Raw genomic sequence first — 21225 nt, 5'->3', positions numbered from 1 at the left:
TGTATTAATAGCTTCCATATTTAGTGGGATCATCCTAACGTGAAGTGTATATTCAAGATGAGCGTATTAATTTTTCACGAAAAAAATGCATACTCGTACTAAATATCTCCGTACTTTTACATACATTTTCAGACTGATTCGAAGATTTATCAATATGATGATAGTCGTGTCTCGTTACGTTACTCATGAAATTTCAAAAAGTTAATACATGAAACATGCGTATATTCGTAAAAAATTTTTATGGCAAGCGTTCAAATATTTTCGAGAATGCAGCAAGAGTCATATATCTGTTGCTATATTCGAAAATATCGATATATTGGCGAACGATAAACGCCATACATTTAAGGATTAAATACATAGTAACTGCAGAGAAGATACCTGTTTGCAACGTTGGTCGTAAGTTTATGAAATATGAAGTCGAAAGCTAACTAATTTATAATTTCATGGACACAAAACGCTTAACATTCCCCGAATTCCAAAGTTTCATTCTGGAAATTGTACAGTCCTGTTACCAGCTTGCAATATTAATCATACGCTTTTTATGTTGTACAAACTTTAGGATCAAAGTTCGTGACGAAGGTACAGCTTGAATTAGTAAACAGTTACTTAAAGTTACGATGGTTTTAGGAAGTGACGTGCTCCTGAAATTTTGGACGATAGACGTCTGGGTGAATTTGTTTCTTTAGAACAAAATATATTTGAAAAATATTCTCGTGTATTCTCGTCAAATACTACGATGTAATATCACGCTTTTCCTCCGTTGTAATACATTTCTCGCTCTTAACGCTGTACATTAAAATTTATTCGAGTTGTACGCATTATAGGTAGTCTTGATGATCTTCATTAAATATAGAAAATGCGAAGCGTGAAATTGTCGATCGAGTGACAGTTACTTAATCATCATGCTGGTACGCTGCAACGACTTTCATTAATGTTGTATAATGAGGATCAATGAATGAACATACGGACACTTCTCGTTAAACATAGCAGAAAGACGTGACAATATTTTATTTTCCCTATTTATGGAATTTTAAACACTTGCCAATTTTTATAAGTAACATTATGCGTTAATAATCTAATAGTTATTAGTCATTTTCTATTTCGACTTTCTATTTTAACATGGAAATTTTATTTTTTCCGCTTGTGTCAATTTTCGAACCGACGATAGCGAATTTCTTAACGTCAATTCCTTTATGGAGGAAATGTATGTGTCAAGGTTGTCGTATCGTACAGTGTCGATCCATTTCCAAGAGTATCGTATTGCCAATAGCCGGAACCATAAATGTGTTATCACATCAGGGTTTAGGCTGGATAGCGGCTTTGAGTGGTGATTCGTGATACTCTCTGAGAGAGTAGCGCGGCTCTAAGCAAAGTAAAGAATCGCCGATGTTGTAACATCAACCACATCTCAGACCGCATCGGGGACTAGACCGCGGTTCGGAACCGATGGGCTGATGACGGAAATAAAGATGTGGCCGCACTCGGCGACAATGTATGTCGCCGAAGCGAAGTGCCTAATGAACCCTCAATGTCCCAACGATCCTTTCGCCGAATGTTCGAGAACGCCTAACAAACGCGTGGATAGCGGGGATATTGAAGGATGACAAAGATAAAGAGTCGGATTCCGCCGAATGTCAAATAGTCGTAAGAGCTTCAGTCTTGAAAAGTCGCGTCTGGAGTTCAGAAGTGAATTGCAGTAAACCAAGTGCTAAGAAATAAATTCTCTTTTTTTATTTCTTTATTTTTATCTTTCATTTTTCGTCTTCGATTTCTCCTTTTATTTTACGTGACAATGTCATAGTTTCGGGCTGCCGATATTCGACAAGGGGCCCAACGTTCTCTGCTGTCGCTATTCGTTGTCGAGGGTCGCGTGCACATTAGCGCACCTGGGGCCGATGATTCGGAGACACTCGGGCTCACTATGCTCCGTGGCACGTGGAAAGCGATAGGAATTTTCTAAATGGATTTGGTCACATCATCGAGTGGAATAAATAAAGGGAGAGGATTGACTGTGAGTAAAAGAACTCAGCACTTACCCCACAATTAATTTACCAAATGTCCAACTGGAGAAATTGTAAAGTACAAATTAAATTAAAAAAAAGAAGATTGCCTAAGATCGTTAGATGCACGAATTATCAAGCATATTAGATATAAATGAACAATTATCTGCCAGTTACTAGTATTAAGTAGAAATCGGTATTAATCATTCCATAGATTTGGTATAATTTGTATTTTCCATGCCTGTTGTCTAAAATTATCTCTTATCTTTCTTTCCCATCAGCTTTTCTATTTTCTTTTCTTTTTATGTAAAATTTGTCAAAATTCAGTAAATTCGAAAAAATCGTGTTATCGATGGAATGGTACTAAATAATAAGAACCACTTGCTTCTCGCAATGGATAGTAATATTAACACATTCAACGTGGAAGACGTGAAGATCGTACGTGTCATGGGGATTTCCTATTTTCTAACGGATGACGCGCAGATAAATGGATACATGTTATAGAAATATCGATTTCCGCCACGAGGGACACCCTTCGATTTTGTGCGCCGCATTAAATGCGTTGAACAAGCAACCGACTTTCGACTTAAAGGAGACAATAAGATTGCACGCCTACTTTATAAACACGGCCTTTTTAAATGTCTGAAATTTCGAACGAGCATCAAGAATATGTTCTATTTCCCTGGATGCATAATTACGTAGCATCTATCGATCGTTCCCAAAAGGATTTATCAGGGCGCGCCAGGTGTGCGCTCACGGTTTATGGTAACATTTCACAATATTTGTGTTTCATGGAGAATGAAAAAACGGAAGAAAAAAAAGGGAATATTGTCACACGAAACACTGCGTAATCGTATTCGTTATCTGGACATACTTTTTGGTTAACGCATTCATTTCTGATTGATCGTGTAGGTACACGTAGATGCGTTCAAACAAATCGATGTTGATTATGATGCTAACGTGTAACAGTTTTGCCTTCTGAAAATAAATTGGTAAAAGTTTATCAAAAAAAAAAAAAAAAAAAAAAAAAAAAAAAAAAAAAAAAAAAAAGGAAGAAGAAAATGGAATGAAAACATAGGTCATAAGATAATTTAAACGATCATTATATATTGGCTTCACGGTTGTCTTCTTTCACGCATGGAATTACATATTTTCGTGACGCATGAAATTTATAATTGATCGTTTCTTTGTATACGTGACGTTTCATACACTGTATGGTGTACAGTCTGTTTTGCATCATTTCATACATTTATCGCTAAATTTCAATTTCTCCCGGAAGCACATAATGTGATGATTACACAAAATTAATGTAAATGGATGCAAATTATTCGAGCTTGGAACGATACTTCTAATTAATGATTCAACACAGTAATTTAGCGCTTATAAATTACGGACAGTGATCGTTCTGATATATTAACTTGGAAATTAATTTCAAATAAAGTGAAATAAGAAAGTACCATTAACTGGAAAATACTATCATAATCGGTTGTTTATCGTCGCATTGACTATATGATAGATTACTAGTAACTTGAAGTCATAAGTTGAGTTTTATATTTTATCCTGGAAAGGGTTGATTTATTTTCAAAATGTTATCAGTTATAACGTCTGATTAAAATTTTATCAAGTTATTCTTCATAGAGTAGGAATTAACATTAAAATATAATCTATTAACAGAAAATTTGTTTCCATGTAGAATAAGATAGTCCGCAATAACATACAAATGTATTTGTTATACGTATAGCGATAATTCTGATATATTAATGTAGGAATTAAATAATCTCGAATGAAGCGAAATTAGAAAAAGTTACAGACAGGAAATATTTTTATGTTTTTTTTTTCTTTATTATTGATCGTACTCGCGATGGATTTTTACAAAATATTTATATCGACAGACGAACTAATGTTACAGAAATTTGTCGGTTTTATAGTAAACATTTACGCAAACAACGAACATTCGGGCCAGTAATTGTTTCTCAGTAAAAAGTTCGATGCGTATTTCCGCACCGATGCGAAAAGCTCGGCGATTGTTTCGGCAAATTGGAAAATGTTTGCGCGAAATTGACTCGATGGAGAAGCGACGCGTTAACTGGTTCATAATGAATATTTGAACTGGCATGACAATTAACTTGTTGGATAATATAATGGCCAAAGGGAAGCGAAATGCGTCAGGATCACAACGAGGCAACGATTTTATGGGTTCGATGAATTCATCGAAGCGTATTGGCTCGATAAAAAATTTTCTCATCGATAAAATGAAAATTCGCGCCACGGTTTATGCTTCTGAATGTTTTTATGGGAGAAAAGATGGAACCGCGAGTGGTTTCCATTTTTTGTAATTCTCAATCCGAATTAATTGAAAAATGAAACGGAGAAACAAAATATAATACTGACGCGGATGCTGATGAAACATTGAGAAATTTCTGATTTCAAAATTCAGTCATAATTAATACTGGAAAATTTTTACTCGAAACAAAATTTATGAATAAAATTTGAAATACAAAGAAAAATACAAAATGTACATCTATTACGGTGAAATAACGTAGTGAAATGTTCACAGTTTGAAACAACTGGTTCATTACTGTTATACCGAAAACGTGCACCTCGTCTAAATACAATCGCGTTAATAATCACTAAATCATTATGCCAGACGACGATAATGACATATACAAAAATTTTACTTACTTTTATTCTGTATTGCAATATTTTGTATTTTGCAGACATTTCGGTACAATAGCGTGCAATGGACAAAGAAAACAAAAGGGAAACCGAAAAAAACATGCAGGATAATCCGTGACAAGTTACACGCGATGTTTTGCATGATCCGGTAAGCCGTGACGAACGGAAGAGAACGAACAAGAGAAGGAAAGTATATAAACGGTGGCTGTTTATCGAAACGTCATGCGCAGGCAGCCTATCAAAAGCAGAATCGCTCTCGGGACTCGGGAGCCTCCTCGTTCCCTCATTTCCACGCACGCTTCATTTCCCATACACACTACAAACGTTTGTTTATAGTTAGTGCCGAAAGCTGCTGGCAGCAGCACGGTGTCTACCTTCTTTTATCATTTCATCGATACCGAACTTCCTCGCAAGACTGAACTTGAAGTGTTCCCTTCAAACTTCAATGATTATATGCATCCTATGTGCATCATTCTATGATACGATTAATACATCCGTATTTTAACAGTGAAAGAGAAGGTCGTGGTATTTCTGTACAGTGTTTCTGCTCCTTGTGTAATATGCATGTGATTAACATTTTTTTTTTTTTTTATTGAAGCGTGATATTCTAAGATGTGTAATTTGATGCAAAGTAAAATAATTCTTAATGATAATGTTTCCCTTTATCAAGCGGATGTTTCATGATTCAGGATCATTTCAAGGTCATAGTATAGTAGGTCGTTGAACTTGTCTTAATATCAGCTACAACAGTATGAAGTTAAAAATACATGGTAACAGTGCAGGTGATGTTGACTTCTTATCGAAAGGACAATTTCTTAGAAATTTCTTGTATTAGAATTTGTAGCCAAGCGAAAGCTGATTAATTTTTATTCAAAACATTTGTTTGTCAAATTATCGGAAGCATATGAAAAATCGTGGTGACATTTACGTGTTACACACTGGATAAATGTTAATCTCATGACGGAACATCTTCTTTCTACGTTACTAGAAAATAGAAAAGAGATAATTTTTCAAATAAACATAATAAATAAGATGATAATATCTACATATAACAGCAAAAATCTTTTAATGTTTACTATTTTTCTATTTTCTGTTCCTATTTCCTGCTCGTAAATATCCTTTTTCGCGGATAACACACTTGAAACGGTGCAGACATGCTAGAAACTCGCATCTGTTTTATTCGTAAATAGACGTCTGTCATTAATTCATTTAAGTACAGCGGCTGCTTCGGTATCTTGTCATTTGCTGTTTCCGAAAAACGATCTTGTTTCTTCCTCATTTTGTTCCTTTTTTTTTTCATTCCTTCTCCGGAGCAATCTACTTGTTTCACAGGCCAATGGTTACGAAACCAATCAGTGTAACCCGCTCGAATGGAAGGCTCGGCAGGTGTACAAAGAGCTGCTGCACGAAAAACGAACAAAATATTACGCGAATTCCGAAAACGCGGACAAAAAAACGCCGTTAGATTTGCGTCATTCTGCGTGAAAACGTATTTTTTACACAAACATGACAAACATCGTCTAATACAAGATCCATTTCAATTGTAAGTTCCTTTCGCTTTGTTCGATATGAATCTGCCATTAGCTTTAAAAAATAGTAGCTAGTCTCTTGACTCAAAAGTGTTTCTACTATTATTCTAATTTCTACTATTATTTTAATTTCAAGTATTTGAAAGATACTCCTCGAAAGAACAGTAATTAGGGTTGATAATTAAACTACGGATTTTTATGCAATTATAGGAAATTTAAAGTGCTTGTAATATGTGAAAATACGCAAATTATAGTAGCTATTTATTATAATATTTAGTGGATGAAATAAATTTCTACTTACATTCAATTTCTTTAATGAGGTTCATAAAAATAAAAATTTGCATAATAATCTAGAATTTGTTGACAATACTTGAGGGAGGAAAATGAAACAAAGAATATTGCAAAAGTACCTTCACCGAGAAGATTAAAGTTTAATATTTTATTCTACCAGTAACGAATTTTATTATCATTGTTTATAATATGAGGTTTATCTTTTTGTTAGACGTCATAAAAATATGACAAAAGAATTTCTCGTTTCTTCATTGAATATCACAAAGTATTGAAACAAAATAAGAAATGTCTATTTTTATTATCTTATCAAAACCAACAAAATCTAATCATTTTATCAATATTATATATTTTGCTTATTTATTTCTTATGCGTGAAGCTTTATTACTCCTAATGTAATTGTTCTAGATATATTGGAAGTGGAAAAACTGGGAATATATTTTCTTTCGTAGACATCATCTGTCTTTAACCAAAAGTCAAAACCTTGAACGATATTCAAAGTGAACATTTTACAGATGCGTGTGTCTAGAATATAATAAAAGATTATAAAACTACGTGAAAAAAAAGAAGTTGAACTGCTTCTACGAATTTTGTAATTTTATTTTCCATTAACTTTAACCATGTACCAGATCTAAACAATGTACTAGAATCCAAAATGAATACGTAGACAGGTCTGAATAATTTAATCGAAAGTCGTAAATTTCCAGCGAAACTGTTCGCGGAGTCCATAAAAGCGGAGGCTTCTTAATCAAATTTTAGCGAGAGAAAAATCGCAATTAACGCGGTAGTTTAATCGTACGTAATAGCTGCGCCAATTTTGCCGAATATGCAAGAGCCCGCAGAACTCTGTCAGGACATCAATTTGCGTTATGCAGCGCGCTCGTTCAATCTCCTTCGAAGGTCCTGCCGACCGAATCACATTCCTGGACGGCCTCGTTTCTCCCTTCAGGAAAATTCAGCGACCACTAAAGGTTTTCGTTAAATTATTCAGGGCCACGAGTCGACCCGTGGAAGGGCGATTTCCTTTCGGGTGATCGATCAATTAAGTCGACGACTATCCCGGAACAATCGTGCTTTATTATCTGACGAATCCTGAAACCATTTCATTCCGACTATTCATCTCGCTGCGTCCTGCAACCACGGAATAGAATTTTTCGTCTTTTCGTCGTTACGAGACCATGACCTACGAAAATGTTATTTCTGCGATTATCTATCATGAGATTGCGGTTTCTCGTCACAATTCGTTGTATTGCATACTTGCGTACATTTCATACGTTTGCTACGCTTGTTAGAATAACATTAGAGTGCGTATGAAGACCGCAGGCGAAGCATACGACCAGAGTCATGTTTCTTATTTTGAGCAGTTTTAGAATTCAGTATATTTCCAATCAAGCCTACTTTATCAAAATTGTCATTGGCTCTTCTGAGTTAGACGCCTGGTTTTTCTAGTCACTTTCATTCCATCCAAGATTACTTTCGATAATATGACTCGAAAAATACAGTCGAATTATAAGAATTATTTTCTAATGATACGTTAATAAATATACGTACGTAAATGATATCGTCTCGCGTTATAAATAAAAAAAAAAAAGGAATCATATTTAAGGTACGTTTGTATATTCGTTAAAACAGCATTCTCAGTAACCGAAAAATGTGCACATTCACAAGAATATTGTACATAATTCATCTCCTCTTTTTTACCAATTCAACAATCGGAAATCCTTTAGTTAAAACCTAACTATGTTTTTTCGACACTTCTTGAACCCTATAACGCCCGTTTCTGAAATATAAATTATGCTTCTAACGAAATGGGAAAAGCCTCGGGAAAACGGTTCTTAACGAGAGCGCTCGGACGAATGAATCGTATTATACGAGTAATTCGCCGATACGAACATCAAAGATGGAAAAACCTTAAGGTTTGCAATCGTTCAAGAAACGGGACTTTGAATTTCGATAAAACTGAAAGGGCCTCCGCCAATCGCTCTTTCCGGGTTAAAAAGGACCGTGTAAAGGGTACGCCGAGAACGACGGTGCAGGAGAAAGTGCATTAATTGCATCGCTTGATCATCGAATGGCGTGTCCGATCTTTCTAAGCGTGCGAGTTTTACGATCGATGAGAAGAATATCGTGCGAGATCGGGTTCGTCTGCCGCCGGAAATGACGCGACTTTTCCACTGACGTATATATATATATATATATATATATATATATATATAAAGAGAGAGAGAGGGAAGGTTTATGACATCGCGGTGTAATATCGGACGATATTTCCGTCACGTAAATTCGTAACGGCCGCTCGATAGAGAGCACCGAGAATTCGATTGGAAAACGATGGCCTGAAGTTGAAATGTTGAAACCAAATGTACGAATTCGAGGAATACGCCCGGAACAGAATCGTACGTTTTGAAGAGCGGCCTTGGAACTTTTCTCCCGTCATTGGCTGCATAGCGAATTTCGAAAGTCAGATGTATGGTGTACACCGACATGTCAGAGCTCGGTTAGTTTTCAGGAATCTATTGACAAGATTCTATTCTCTGGTTTATTCAGCTTATCGCATATGAAAGAACGATTTGATTTGTTTGTTATCACAATATGATGAAGAGTCTGTTATAGGTACATGTATGTATAGCACGCATCATTTTACGATGAAACGGTGTTCCTTTTGTAATGATTTTTATTTGATTTAAATTATATTCATAATTATAAACGCGGTTAAACATAATAATGTAAATATTTGTAATTTTAAAGTAAATGTAAATAGTATGTATATATACGTACTAGTAGAGCATGAGAGCATAAAATAAATATTATAAGTATACATCATTATTGCCACAATAAAATAAATTGGTAAAATTGGAGGTTAAATGTTTGGACATTTTCTCGTTTCTCGCATGATATGTAATATAATTATTAAATCGCAGATAAAACATAATTGTAATAATTTTATTCTTCGTTATTTTGTATTAAGCAATTATAACAATGCATATAGCCGACGGAGTCGTACAGATTTATGCAAATTAAAATGATCTTTGTCTATAAGTTGTCCAAGTTCCAAGCTATGGAATAAATAAAAAAGCTGTCACGATGGAGATCAGTAAACTTATAATCAACGTGTTATTCGCATGATTAAATGAAAAATATTGCTTTCAATTATCAATTTATTATTAATGTACATGTTTCAATATACGTACCGATAACAAAAATCGATCAAAATGCCTGGATATTTATAACGTACATAAAAATACATATCTACATTCAGTATATCATTTCAAAGTAGAAAGTAACTTTGTTAAAAGTCATTTGACCAATTTCAGTTGTCACCAACACATTAAATCTTCGTAAGTTATTCAATAAAATTAGCTGCGTGCTGATAATCTTAGCAAGTAACGATGCAATTTGTCTCTCCACCGTAAATCTTAATTGAAACATTCAATTAAAACGCTAACTGCGTAACCCTGTTTTTGAAACTCAGTTAACGCCTTTGGAAATCACTCGAGTTACACAGAAATATGTATATGCTAATGATAGACCCAGATTTCCGAATTAACGAGGCAGCCACAGGCTTAAAATGAGAAGTTATTACGACGCAATATTCCAAGGCACGAACTAGAAGTTTCTTTAGGACGAAAACTCTCTTCGCAAACTCTTCTGTAAGTGAAACTTGAAACCTGCATAATTGACATCAAATTTCTGGCAACCGGGAACGTTTTTCAATGAAATCCCGGCAGCCCCTTCAAACACGTAGTCTTCTTTTTCATCGTATAATCTCCGTGAAAATAGGTGACGGATGACGAGTATATTGGCGTCTTGTATTACATGAAATTTCAAAGGAACTGCTTGACACAATTTCTATGGTCGATCAAACACGCGTGGCTGGGAACTGGGAACTTTTAATATTCCTGTATCTGAATGAATATGGAACGCGAAGCTATAGAAAGCATACTCTGACAAAGATAGACCGGTGGATACACACAGTAAAAGGAAAGTAACAGCTTTATCAGAAACAAAATTTGTAGTAACAATTGAATTTACCTATTTCTCTTTTGCAAGTAGAGAATCAATTTTTTTATTTCATCGTGCATATTGTCATGTATAAAACTATCTGTAACATTCTAAACGAAGAAGAGTATAATTTTGAAACTAGCAGCTTCCATATACATACATATGTATTTATTAGAAACTTATCTTGCTTTTACACATTTCTGGCAACCCTTGTAATTTCTTCATCTTTAAGCTTAACTATGTACAATGAAACTATCCTATTTCTGCAATCCTCTAGGCAATAGTTTTAGAATATAAAGTAAGATTTAATAAGGATTTACAGAATTTTATGAAAATGATGAGTGAAAATTAAGTGATATGAAACAAATTCAATTAAATAATTTGAAGTATTTTTCCAATGAAATATATTGCACGTCTATTTCATTTTCAAAATGTGTAGTTATAAGTTCTACAAAAAGAAATAATCTCTCTCTTCGTCTTACTTTATATAATTACTCAAGGGATGCACCACGTCGTGACTTGCTTCGTCTTATAGCGTGTCTTGAGTCTTAACATTGATTCCATTAAACCAGTCTCGAATTAATTACAATTAAGGTTCCAAATTTCTGGGATTTATTTGTGATATTGGATAATTTTCATTGCATCATAGATTCAGAAATATTAAATCAAATAAAGATTTCGTAAAATCATGTACGAAATAAATCACAGATTGTTACTTTGTATTTTATTTCCACTTTAAATAACATTTTTTAATTTCATCTGTATCACAATTACACGTATACAAGGTAAAAATTACTGCTCAAAGTTATACCCTTTGTTATTTTTAATAAAAATTACTACAATTTAAAACTACTATCTGTAGGATTTGTTTTTGTTCGATTATACATGCATGTATGTGGTTGCAATATATTCGACGATGGAAAATTTAATTCAATAGTAGTCCAATAAAATTGGAACGTTAGCAAAACGTGCTGTATGCATCGCATCGGCATTGAACACAATCGAATACCACTTACGATTCTTCAATCGCACTCATTGATTGGTGAAAATAAAATGAAATCCATCAATTTTATTCACATCTTTAACAACGTGTGTTCATTTTTTACTAAAACCTAGGAATTTATACTTCTTTACAGTTTCACTCTCTTTGATAAAAATACATTTTCCAATATGTTGCAACAGGCTTTCGTTTCGAAACATGTTTTTCGACGATGTTTTCAATTAATTGGAAATTTATTGAAAGTTAGAAAAGAGCAAAATCCAACTATTTTCAAACTTTATTGAACAACTTTATTGCAAAACAGGCGAGAATGGTTTTTCGAAAGTTCCAAAATCACACTATTATATAATCATAGGTGTTATAGAAATGGATTAACGATGAGACTGTAGATGTTTCTACAAATTTCAATACCTATGAACTCGACTATAGAAATAAAATCTAAACAGAGATTCGTTTCGTCCACTAAATATTTTCACGAATATTTTACTTTATATATGTTACATATTTTGCATTTTATGTCCATTCTGTAGGTTTTTGTCTATTAGATTTCTCATAAATACGTGAATATATATATATGTTGGTCACAACAGTAATTCAAGACGCTCTTGCTATGATTTCTTCTGAAAGAAATGTCTATGAAGTTTTAGACGAATGAATTTATTTAACTGACGCAGAATTACACAAGAGATTATACAATTTTCCTGTTATTCGGATAACAGCGTATCGCCATTAATCGTTAAAAGATAAATGCGAAAGCAGGAATGCAACGTTTCTCGAATGAAGAAACAGGAAAGCATAAATATCATTGCAATTTAATATTCCTACCTTTAATCCTATATATGATCTTCCGCGATATCAAGTAATTATCTGAATATCGAAGAATTTATACGATATCCTATCGCGAAAATCCGTTTCATGAAACAATTCGTTAAATTCAATTCATTATACGATGCACGAATTTGGGTCCGAAATAAAGCGATTGAACGGTCGATCGGTCCAGTCATCACTTTTACCTTTTATCATATTGATAGGCCGTGCCGACAATTATCTTTTCGTTTGAAATTTGCGATGAAGCGTGTGCATCGATAGCCAGGCGAAACTCGTACTCGTATCAATTGGCCCCCGCGATCTGGCAAAGCGCTCGTTTGATCCCCCATACCCAATTTACTAAAAGCAATGAATTTTTACCATACGCGGTATTACGTGGTTATTTACAAAATGCGCGCACGCGAACGCTTTTCAATGAGAGAGAGAGAGAGAGAGAGAGAGAGAGAGAGAGAAGATCGTCAATTCGAACTGGTCGTCCAGCGAAAGTAATGAATTTTTATTGGGCCTCTCGCGCCGCCCGTTTTACAGGGACCGTATCGACGCAAGAGGCTTTTTCATCGTGAAATCATTAGCAGAGATTCCCCGTTTACCAAGGGCGATGCATTTTTACGAGACGTGACGTCACTAGTTTGCGAAAGACAGGCAACATCGTCGCGGTTAAACGACCGACCAAACGATTCGCCGTGTTGTCCCGGCCTGCTCGGCAACGCGATACTTTTATTTTTAATTGGGTTACTCAAACTAATTAATTCTCGGCCCAACCTCTCATTAATGCGACAGAGAAATTAACGACGGGAAAAAAAGAGCCATTGACGTTCCGAGTAGAAAAGTCGGTAATTTATGGTCCGCGTAAATGCTCGCCGTGTGTAAAATACTTTTTACGCCTGACCCCCCCCCCTCCTCACCGCTTCCTCTTTCAACCCATCCTCCTGTCTGCGACCATGAATTTTTCAAAAACTCCGTTGATCGAAGCCGATTGATTGGCTTCGTTGTTCATGGTCACGCGCCACAGATATCCTTGATTTTTATGTGTAATTTCTTTTTAATTCCAAGTACCGTGTGAATATGAAGTACCTGCACTATGTTTGGCGACGATAAGCTTTAAGAGAAAACTTTGTATTACGGATTTTGCAGGGAATTCAGCGATTTGGGAAATTTCAGGGATTAAATTGTACAGGGTCCGGTGAAATTTTTTAATATTTCGATTTCGTAAATTCTTAAGCCGATAATAAGAATTTTAAGATACAATTAAAAGGTTTGAACATGCACGTACATATGTAGTGCCTCGATATAACTTTACATAATGTAAAAGTTACCAGTGCAATCGGAAATATTTGATGCTACACTGTGACAGAGAAAATATTCAATGTAACAATTTTAAAAAACAGTACATAAAATTGTTACGTCAGTTACGTATTACATTCTTGAAATCACGTTGTTGCTATTTATAATTCAATATGCTGAATAAAAATTTCTATTTACCCCAATCGCGCGCTTGTTTGCAATTTTCCATTCTGACTTATCTACCTACGATTCTCCGTTACGCGTAAAACCAAACATGAATTGTCAAAGAAAATACCAATTCATGTAAATTGTACGATATAAGAGAAAACTTTTCTATTTGTAATTTTTCATTTACGACTTTCAAATCGTCGATGAAACCTATCCATTCAAATTATCCGAAGAAAGCTTTCCTCGATATCACGGTTTCCCACGTACGATAATTTCCTTCGACCCTACTAAATAATGAAAATCATCACAGACAGCACATTTCCTATCCTATATACCGCTCGAGAACCTAAGCGCTGAGTAGCGAACACCGGAAGTTAGGAAACACGTACTACGAACGTTTTCACCCCTTCGATGGTTCCCTTGGCCGCGCCGATAATAATTTCACCCCTCTATTCTTGAAACCCGTCTTTCTCGTCACAAGCACAGCACGTCATTTTTAATGAACGCGTCTGACGTTCGTTAGGAAAATTTGAAGCAAGCATGTCTTACCTCGTCTGCGTTCACCCTGAGGTAGCACGCCAACTCACACTAGCATCACGCACGAACCTCGCCAGGGCGCACTAGAAACTCGCGAAAAAAGAAAGTTTGGCAGGTCGGGTGAGAAGGCACCCCAATCGCGAGCAGGTACCCGGGTGATACACGAATGACTCGCTGGACGCGACTGACAGTACCGTGTTGCTCCACGTGGGCTCCAAGCTCCAACCACCCCGTGAAACCTACACAGTCGCGTGACGGATCATACACGAGCGTAACGCACACCGACGAACTGGTGACGGGAGGGGGCTGTGATCATGCGCACTCCTGCAGCTTCCTTGGATTCGAACTTCCACTCTCTTTCTCTTTTTCTTGTTAAACGCGTAATTAGCAGCATTTCGCGGCTACGCTGCCCGATAATCGGTTATGGAATGCAATCGCTACCGGTTGATGCTTCTACCTCGCGTCTGCCTCTGCTTCCGCTTCTACAACGAACGTTCCTTGCTTTCCAATGACTGTCCTGACTAACCCGCGATCGAGGGATGAAATGATTGTTTGGTTCTTCGAACTTGGTTTGAATGTCACTTTAGGTTTAATGGAAAATCAGTAGGAAGTTATCAGAACCTTCGAAAATTATTATTTTACTCGAAGTAACAATGTAGATGTCATTTTATAACCATAATAATTTCATCGGTATTTGCGTAATAAAGTTGATTTCGTGTTCATACTTCTTTGTATTTACCAACCGAGATATTCATCAAATTTTACATTTTCTTATTCGATTTCACGTATGCTATAAGCGATTTTGCGATATATCGATTCGAATTTCTAACAGATTTTCAAAGTTCCTCGTCTAATTCACCTCGAACTTCTTTGATAGGATTTAAATCAAGAAACTGTGAAAACGCCAATTCGCTATACGTATTACCGTAACTCTTACATATAATTATAATAAATTTTAACTATGTACGATATATATATATCGAATCGTAACTTTACACGAATACAAAGTTCTAAACAAGCCGTATATATATATATTTGGCGAAACTTCATTGATACCTATTCCCATTCCAGTACCAGTCCACCTAACTTTTGTCCTCGACTATATATGTATCTATCTGTTCATTATGCGCATAGTAAAATAAGCAATGCGGCCATCGTATATCAGAAACATGAAAGAAATTCTCATAAAAACGCCCTATCACTCTGTTAATAACAAATGCAAATTTCTAGCATTATAAAGAGATTTATAAAACTCGGACGATGGCGGACACGTTGGTTGCACCAAAGATACGATAATGAATCGCTTCTCAATAAGCTGCAAGTTGGTTACGATGTTGCTAATTAAGTCATCCGTTATCATTTTTATCGTTTGGTGTACTCGGAGGAATTTCCAGCTCGCAATCGAGCTTGATAAAGATCGTGAAAAGGGAAACGGTGAAGGAACGACGTCAGAACGGAGTCGGCCGGCCTTAATCAGGAAATTAATCTCCGTTTCAGAGTGAGCTTGTTACTAACGTTCGACGGCTTGGCATTTCGTTAGCCACAAATTACGCAACCTCGACATTCGATGCTGGCCTCCAGAAACACCGATCGCGAACAACACGTGATTTATGCACCTCGAAGATCCTGATAATAAAATTCTAATTACGTTCCGCAGGTACTGTGTCTCGACGTAATTCGATTAATTAGAATGGTTCTCGTGTGTTACCGACGACCGATGTATATTCGATGCGCGTTCTCCGTTTTCTCCAACCAGCTATGTGAAAGTAATACCCATCAGGATGTGTCAATTATGAAAATTTATAACGTTCCATTGGAATTGCAGCATGTATCGAAATTATATCAACATCATATTTATTGCACGTTAACATTCGTTCGCACATCGAATGTTAACTTGAACATAACACGCACGCACAACTTAAAACACTTCAACGTAATTTTAACATTTGATACGTGTAATACGTTGATCAATATATTCCATGCTAAGTGTTCATCTTATTTTACAAAACGCCGTTACAATATTTTACAAGAACAGCGAGCTGCTACACTTCCAGTCGATTATACCAAATGAAAGATTTCGCTTTGTAAAGGTAAACGAACCATCGCAAAGATACGCAGTCAATTCTCAGTCAGCTAAAACAACAGCACGTCTCGCTATTTTGAAGAAAAATTTGCTGCAATTACTGCGACAAAAGGGGGCATTGGCGCGGATGATCGAATACCGGTCTAGTCATTGAGCTAGTCCTTCTGAAACGAGGAGCCAAAGACAACGAATGTGTCAGTGTTTTAGGGGTTCCATGGGAAGTCGCTAATTATCGAGGTTTGTCCGAGTCGTTACAGTAGTTATCGGGCCGCTTCTTTTACCTTCAACCGACTTCCATCTCTTCGACTATCCGCACCCTTTTGCAGCAGCGTGGTTCAGGTCTGCATTCAGAGCAGCCACGCGAAACGAGAAAGGCCACGGTTTCTGTCTCAAGCGTGTTAATTAGACAGGCCTTTGTTTCCTTAGAAGGAACCCGAACGAGGCAAATATGAACGATAAAGCGACCCTTGAATTTTGTCTGTCGCTTGATATCGCAACCGCCGCCTCGCGAATTATTTATGCCGCGGGATTGTACGAAAGTTTCATAAGGGGAATCAGTCAGCGTTTTCAGTTTCACTGCCCGTGTAACGATGACATTTCAACAACAACAAAATTTTCTTTCGATAGTGATTCGGGGTTATAAGACTTCATAATAAATAGTAAGTCGTCGATAGAATAGATAGAATATAAAACATAAAAATGATAAAAAAATAGATTATAATTATGTGTTAACAAGATCTGGAAAAGTAGCTTCTTCCATTCGGTCAAATAAGAAAATACAATACTATCTGATAATACATTCTTTAATAATTTTTGATTTTATCAATACAAGAATAATAGTTTTATCTTGTTACATTGCTCTTGAAAATTCTAAATGTTTTGGATGACACACGATATAATCAAAAATTATCAAATACTTATGGATGCCATCGTAGGTATCCACCTTCCTCTAGAAAAATCGTAACACGTAAGACTTTTTCGTGTAGATACGATTATCTTGTACGAGAAGAAGAAACATTGATCTCTAAATGCTGTTCTTTGAAACAACGAAAATTGTCTAGGTACTTCACTGTAGAAACGTACTTACATGTCTCTGTTCAAATAATTTTTATGAATAAATAACCTTTTAATTCAGGATGTTTAATAATTTACAGACTTAAAAAATCAACAATTTTTTAGATAATAAACATCAATAATATGAGAATATAATGAGAACATATATTGAGAGCATAAACTGATATCGTCAAATACTCTATGACGTGACGAACAATTTGTGCTCGTCGATGCTTCGAACAGGAAGAATTGATAACATTTCCAATTAATCGACACCGCGTCAATTATGCACCAGGTCACGAGTAATTTTTGTTTCGCCGGGATATGCATATTTGGATAAAGTAGATAATGAAGATAAAGTTTCAACGGTAACGAGCGTACCATTAACGAGCGGGCCGCAAAGACCGAAATGGGAATATGAAAATGTGAAATGACATATGAACGAGTGAAATATGAAACATTGTTAGTTTTGTCTAGACATTAGTTTCCAAGTTCGTGGTTTTAAATGTCACTTTCAGAGCACACGAACGAGTTAGATAATATTATGAAAAAAATAAGAATTTAATCATCTTAATATTTAGAGCAACTAATAAGCTAATTATGAATTTTAATCAACGTATCTTCAATTTGCCACGCATTCCTTGGGTCAAGGCTGAGTTAAATAGAAGTGCTTTATGACTTAGTTAGAAACAATTACATGAATAAACTTAACGATGAAACGAAGCGACTAAGAATATACTCATCTGAATGCATTGACTTTATAAAGGGAGAAAGCAAATATGAATAATCCCTACTTGTACAGAAGAAGTCCTATTTCTGCGAAAACGGGAGAAGCAATAATGAAAGATGAAGACACTATAAGGAACAATCTTTGAAGAAGCTCGAGATCGCGTTTAAATTATCGACGTTTACGTGTAATACCTTTTGAATTCGTATAGTTCGAATTTGTAATGTTCTTTTTACATTTAAATGTTTACATGTGTTTGAAAGAAAAAACTCTGCCATCGAGAATTGAATATATTAATTTTAATTTCAATACTAATATTGATAAAAGAAGATTCCACTTGTTATTATTATAATTTAGATAAAGGTATACTGTGTATATTGAATTTTTATTATGTTCACTTTAGTTTTTAGATGTTTGTCTTAAACATAAGATTAAAAGATATAAAATTATACTTTTCTCTACGTTTAATGTTACTTTCAAGAGTAGCACACATGATAATAAAAATCTGCGTGATGAAAATGTTTTAAGGAAAATGTAGAAATTTAATTCTCTGTTGTATTACGTTAAGAGCATGTCATAAGATGATTAAAATTCTTTTTTACCTCTGCTTTAATATCTAACGCCTTTGTTTCAAGAATCCCATTTACTACCGCTGTTGTTGCTCTCATTCAAAAAATAGTTCCTAGTTTACTGTTGCGAGCAGGAAATATCCGGACTAAAGATGGGAAAAAAAAGAAAGGATGAAAATATCCATTTGCCAAGTTTCCCGGAAATGGAGAACGAAATCGAGTTTCGGTTTATGTTGTTGCTTCGTGCTCAGATAAAATTAATCAAAACAGGATATTTCTGATTAAATACACGCGATCATATTGAAAGTTAATAACTGTGACACCTGCAATTAAATAACATGACGTATATAAATCACATTATTCATACAATAATTATTTATATAATAGGTACATACTATTTAACATATGCATATCCTCGACAATTCGTAACAAATTCAATATCCCTGCAATAAGAAACAGAAGTGGAACAATGCTCCCATTATATTGAAATGAAGACGCGAAGCTGTTAGAAACTTAAACGTCCTTATCTGAATAAACTTCAAATAAACGTATACCCGTTTGCATGCATTCAAATTAACAAACTTATAAATATTAACTTGTATAAATATACATATACTTATACATATATTTTAAAATTTACTATGTTTATCACTATGAATATGCATCCACTTAGCCACTTGTTCTTTGAACTAAGCAGAGTAAGCGATAAAAAATTATTAATATTTGATAGAACTTTTTTCCCATTCTCACGGTGTTTCACATACAACTTCACAAACGTGTATTCTCTATTCGAATTGACGATTTAACGATAGTATATTCTAATTTTATTACGTGGCATATTGCACTTAATCATACGTAGCTACATGCAGCGTGTTTTGCATAATATTAGAGAAAGCCGCGTTCAGCTGCACGAAAGGGTACTCAGATATTACGTCACAATGCTGGTGAAGTCTCAATTCTGCGATTCAGTGTTCGGTCTTTCTCGTTTCCCTTGGCTCGTTCCTCCCTCGCTCATTCCCTTTATCCCCGCGTTGCGTCTAAGGTTTGTGCAGGCTGAGGTCTGACTGAGCCTACCATCAAACTCCTCCTCAAGAGCAAGCTAGATGTTTACATTTCAATTATCCGACGCCTCGTTCGTGCCATTATTAGTATTTGCATGATTTAGTAGCTGAAGAAGCATGCCTTCCTACGTCTAGAGCTATCTCTGCGTCGGCAATTATCGGAATACAATTCGATGGGATTTGTACCTGTCTAGAGTTGCGTCTGTGCAACACGTACGTATAGCTACCACGTAAGTGCGTGTACGTTCTTCCAATCTAAATTTCGGAGATTAAAATTGTATATACTAAAAGTAGAAACACTATCTGCTCGTGAAATAGTATTAAAGTAGTGTTATACGTATTATAATAATATTAGTATTATACGTATATACGTATAGTGTATCCTTCTTTGCATACATTATACGTATACGTTTAATTAGAATTAAAATAATATATGATAAATGTGAGCAAGATGAATATGCTTTTTATCTCAATAATATGAAATATTATTGCGTGTTATATTACTATATATATTATTATATATTACGAGAATGGATATCACATCAATAATGTGAATTAGTGTTAACTTGAAATAACTGGACATTTTCAGTAATTGTAAAAATAAAAGTTTTTAAAATTAAATTAAATATATAACCTAGAAAGTTTTAAAACACATATTTGTAGAAAGAAAGATATAAATTTTGTCACTCCATGTTATAACTACTTTTTGTTTATGTTATTTCAGATATACCTTTCCTTGAAACGTTATGTATTCTTTAAATATCCATTAGATTTTTGCGGATATTCCATTCTACAGCATAATAATGTTAATTTCGGAATAAATAATATATAAATATTTCACAGGAATTATGAAAATACCTCTGCTTGTATGCTGGCTATTGTATGTATACATAATATAATGTTTTCGTGAAATGTAATAATATGACACTTATGCGTATGGCGACATTAAATATTATAATATGAAATTTACATACATGCATACATAAATGGTGATATTAAGAATTAAAGTGTGACGTATAATTCCTACTTTATGTATGTTTACACACAGCATGTATTAAATTATTAGACGTGATTTATGGTCTATCGTATTTTCACGAAATATATATCATCGTTATTTGTTGTTAATATTTTACTTTGAAATGTCACATATGTAGAACATATTTCTCTGTTATAAATTGTTAAGTTTTTCTAGAAATTACGGTTTTTCTAGGTTTCCTAAATAATGTTATAACAGACAAAGTTTTATATAAAAAGTCCAAAGGTGAACTGTTCGTGTTTACATTTATACGTACTTTCATTTTTACCACTATATTTTTCCGCAATAATATTCTTTTTCCTAATTCTATCATTTAATATGAGAGAAATTTGCCTCTTCAAAATTAGATATAATTTAAACAAAGGGATTTATTATTTTCCTTTA

The 21225-nt window shown here is 34.8% G+C and overlaps 1 protein-coding gene across 5 annotated transcripts in view; it reads right to left on the bottom strand.

Annotated features, from left to right (window-relative positions):
• Nucleotides 1–21225, bottom strand: part of LOC132909768 (EGFR adapter protein-like) — a 288420-nt gene that overhangs the window by 193301 nt on the left and 73894 nt on the right. Inside the window, exon 1 of one of the 5 annotated variants that reach the window (XM_060964814.1) lies at nucleotides 14325–14517. The exons of the other annotated variants lie outside the window; for them this stretch is intronic. The gene's annotated coding sequence lies outside the window, so the exon portion shown is untranslated. Of the gene's footprint in view, nucleotides 1–14324; nucleotides 14518–21225 lie in introns of those variants that run through there. 5 annotated transcript variants of the gene reach the window in all.

The sequence above is a fragment of the Bombus pascuorum genome, chromosome 8, assembly GCF_905332965.1.
Source record: "Bombus pascuorum chromosome 8, iyBomPasc1.1, whole genome shotgun sequence".
NCBI lineage: Eukaryota > Metazoa > Arthropoda > Insecta > Hymenoptera > Apidae > Bombus > Bombus pascuorum.
The sequence above is the reverse complement of the archived record's forward strand: the minus strand, read 5'-3'. Positions and strand labels throughout refer to the sequence as shown.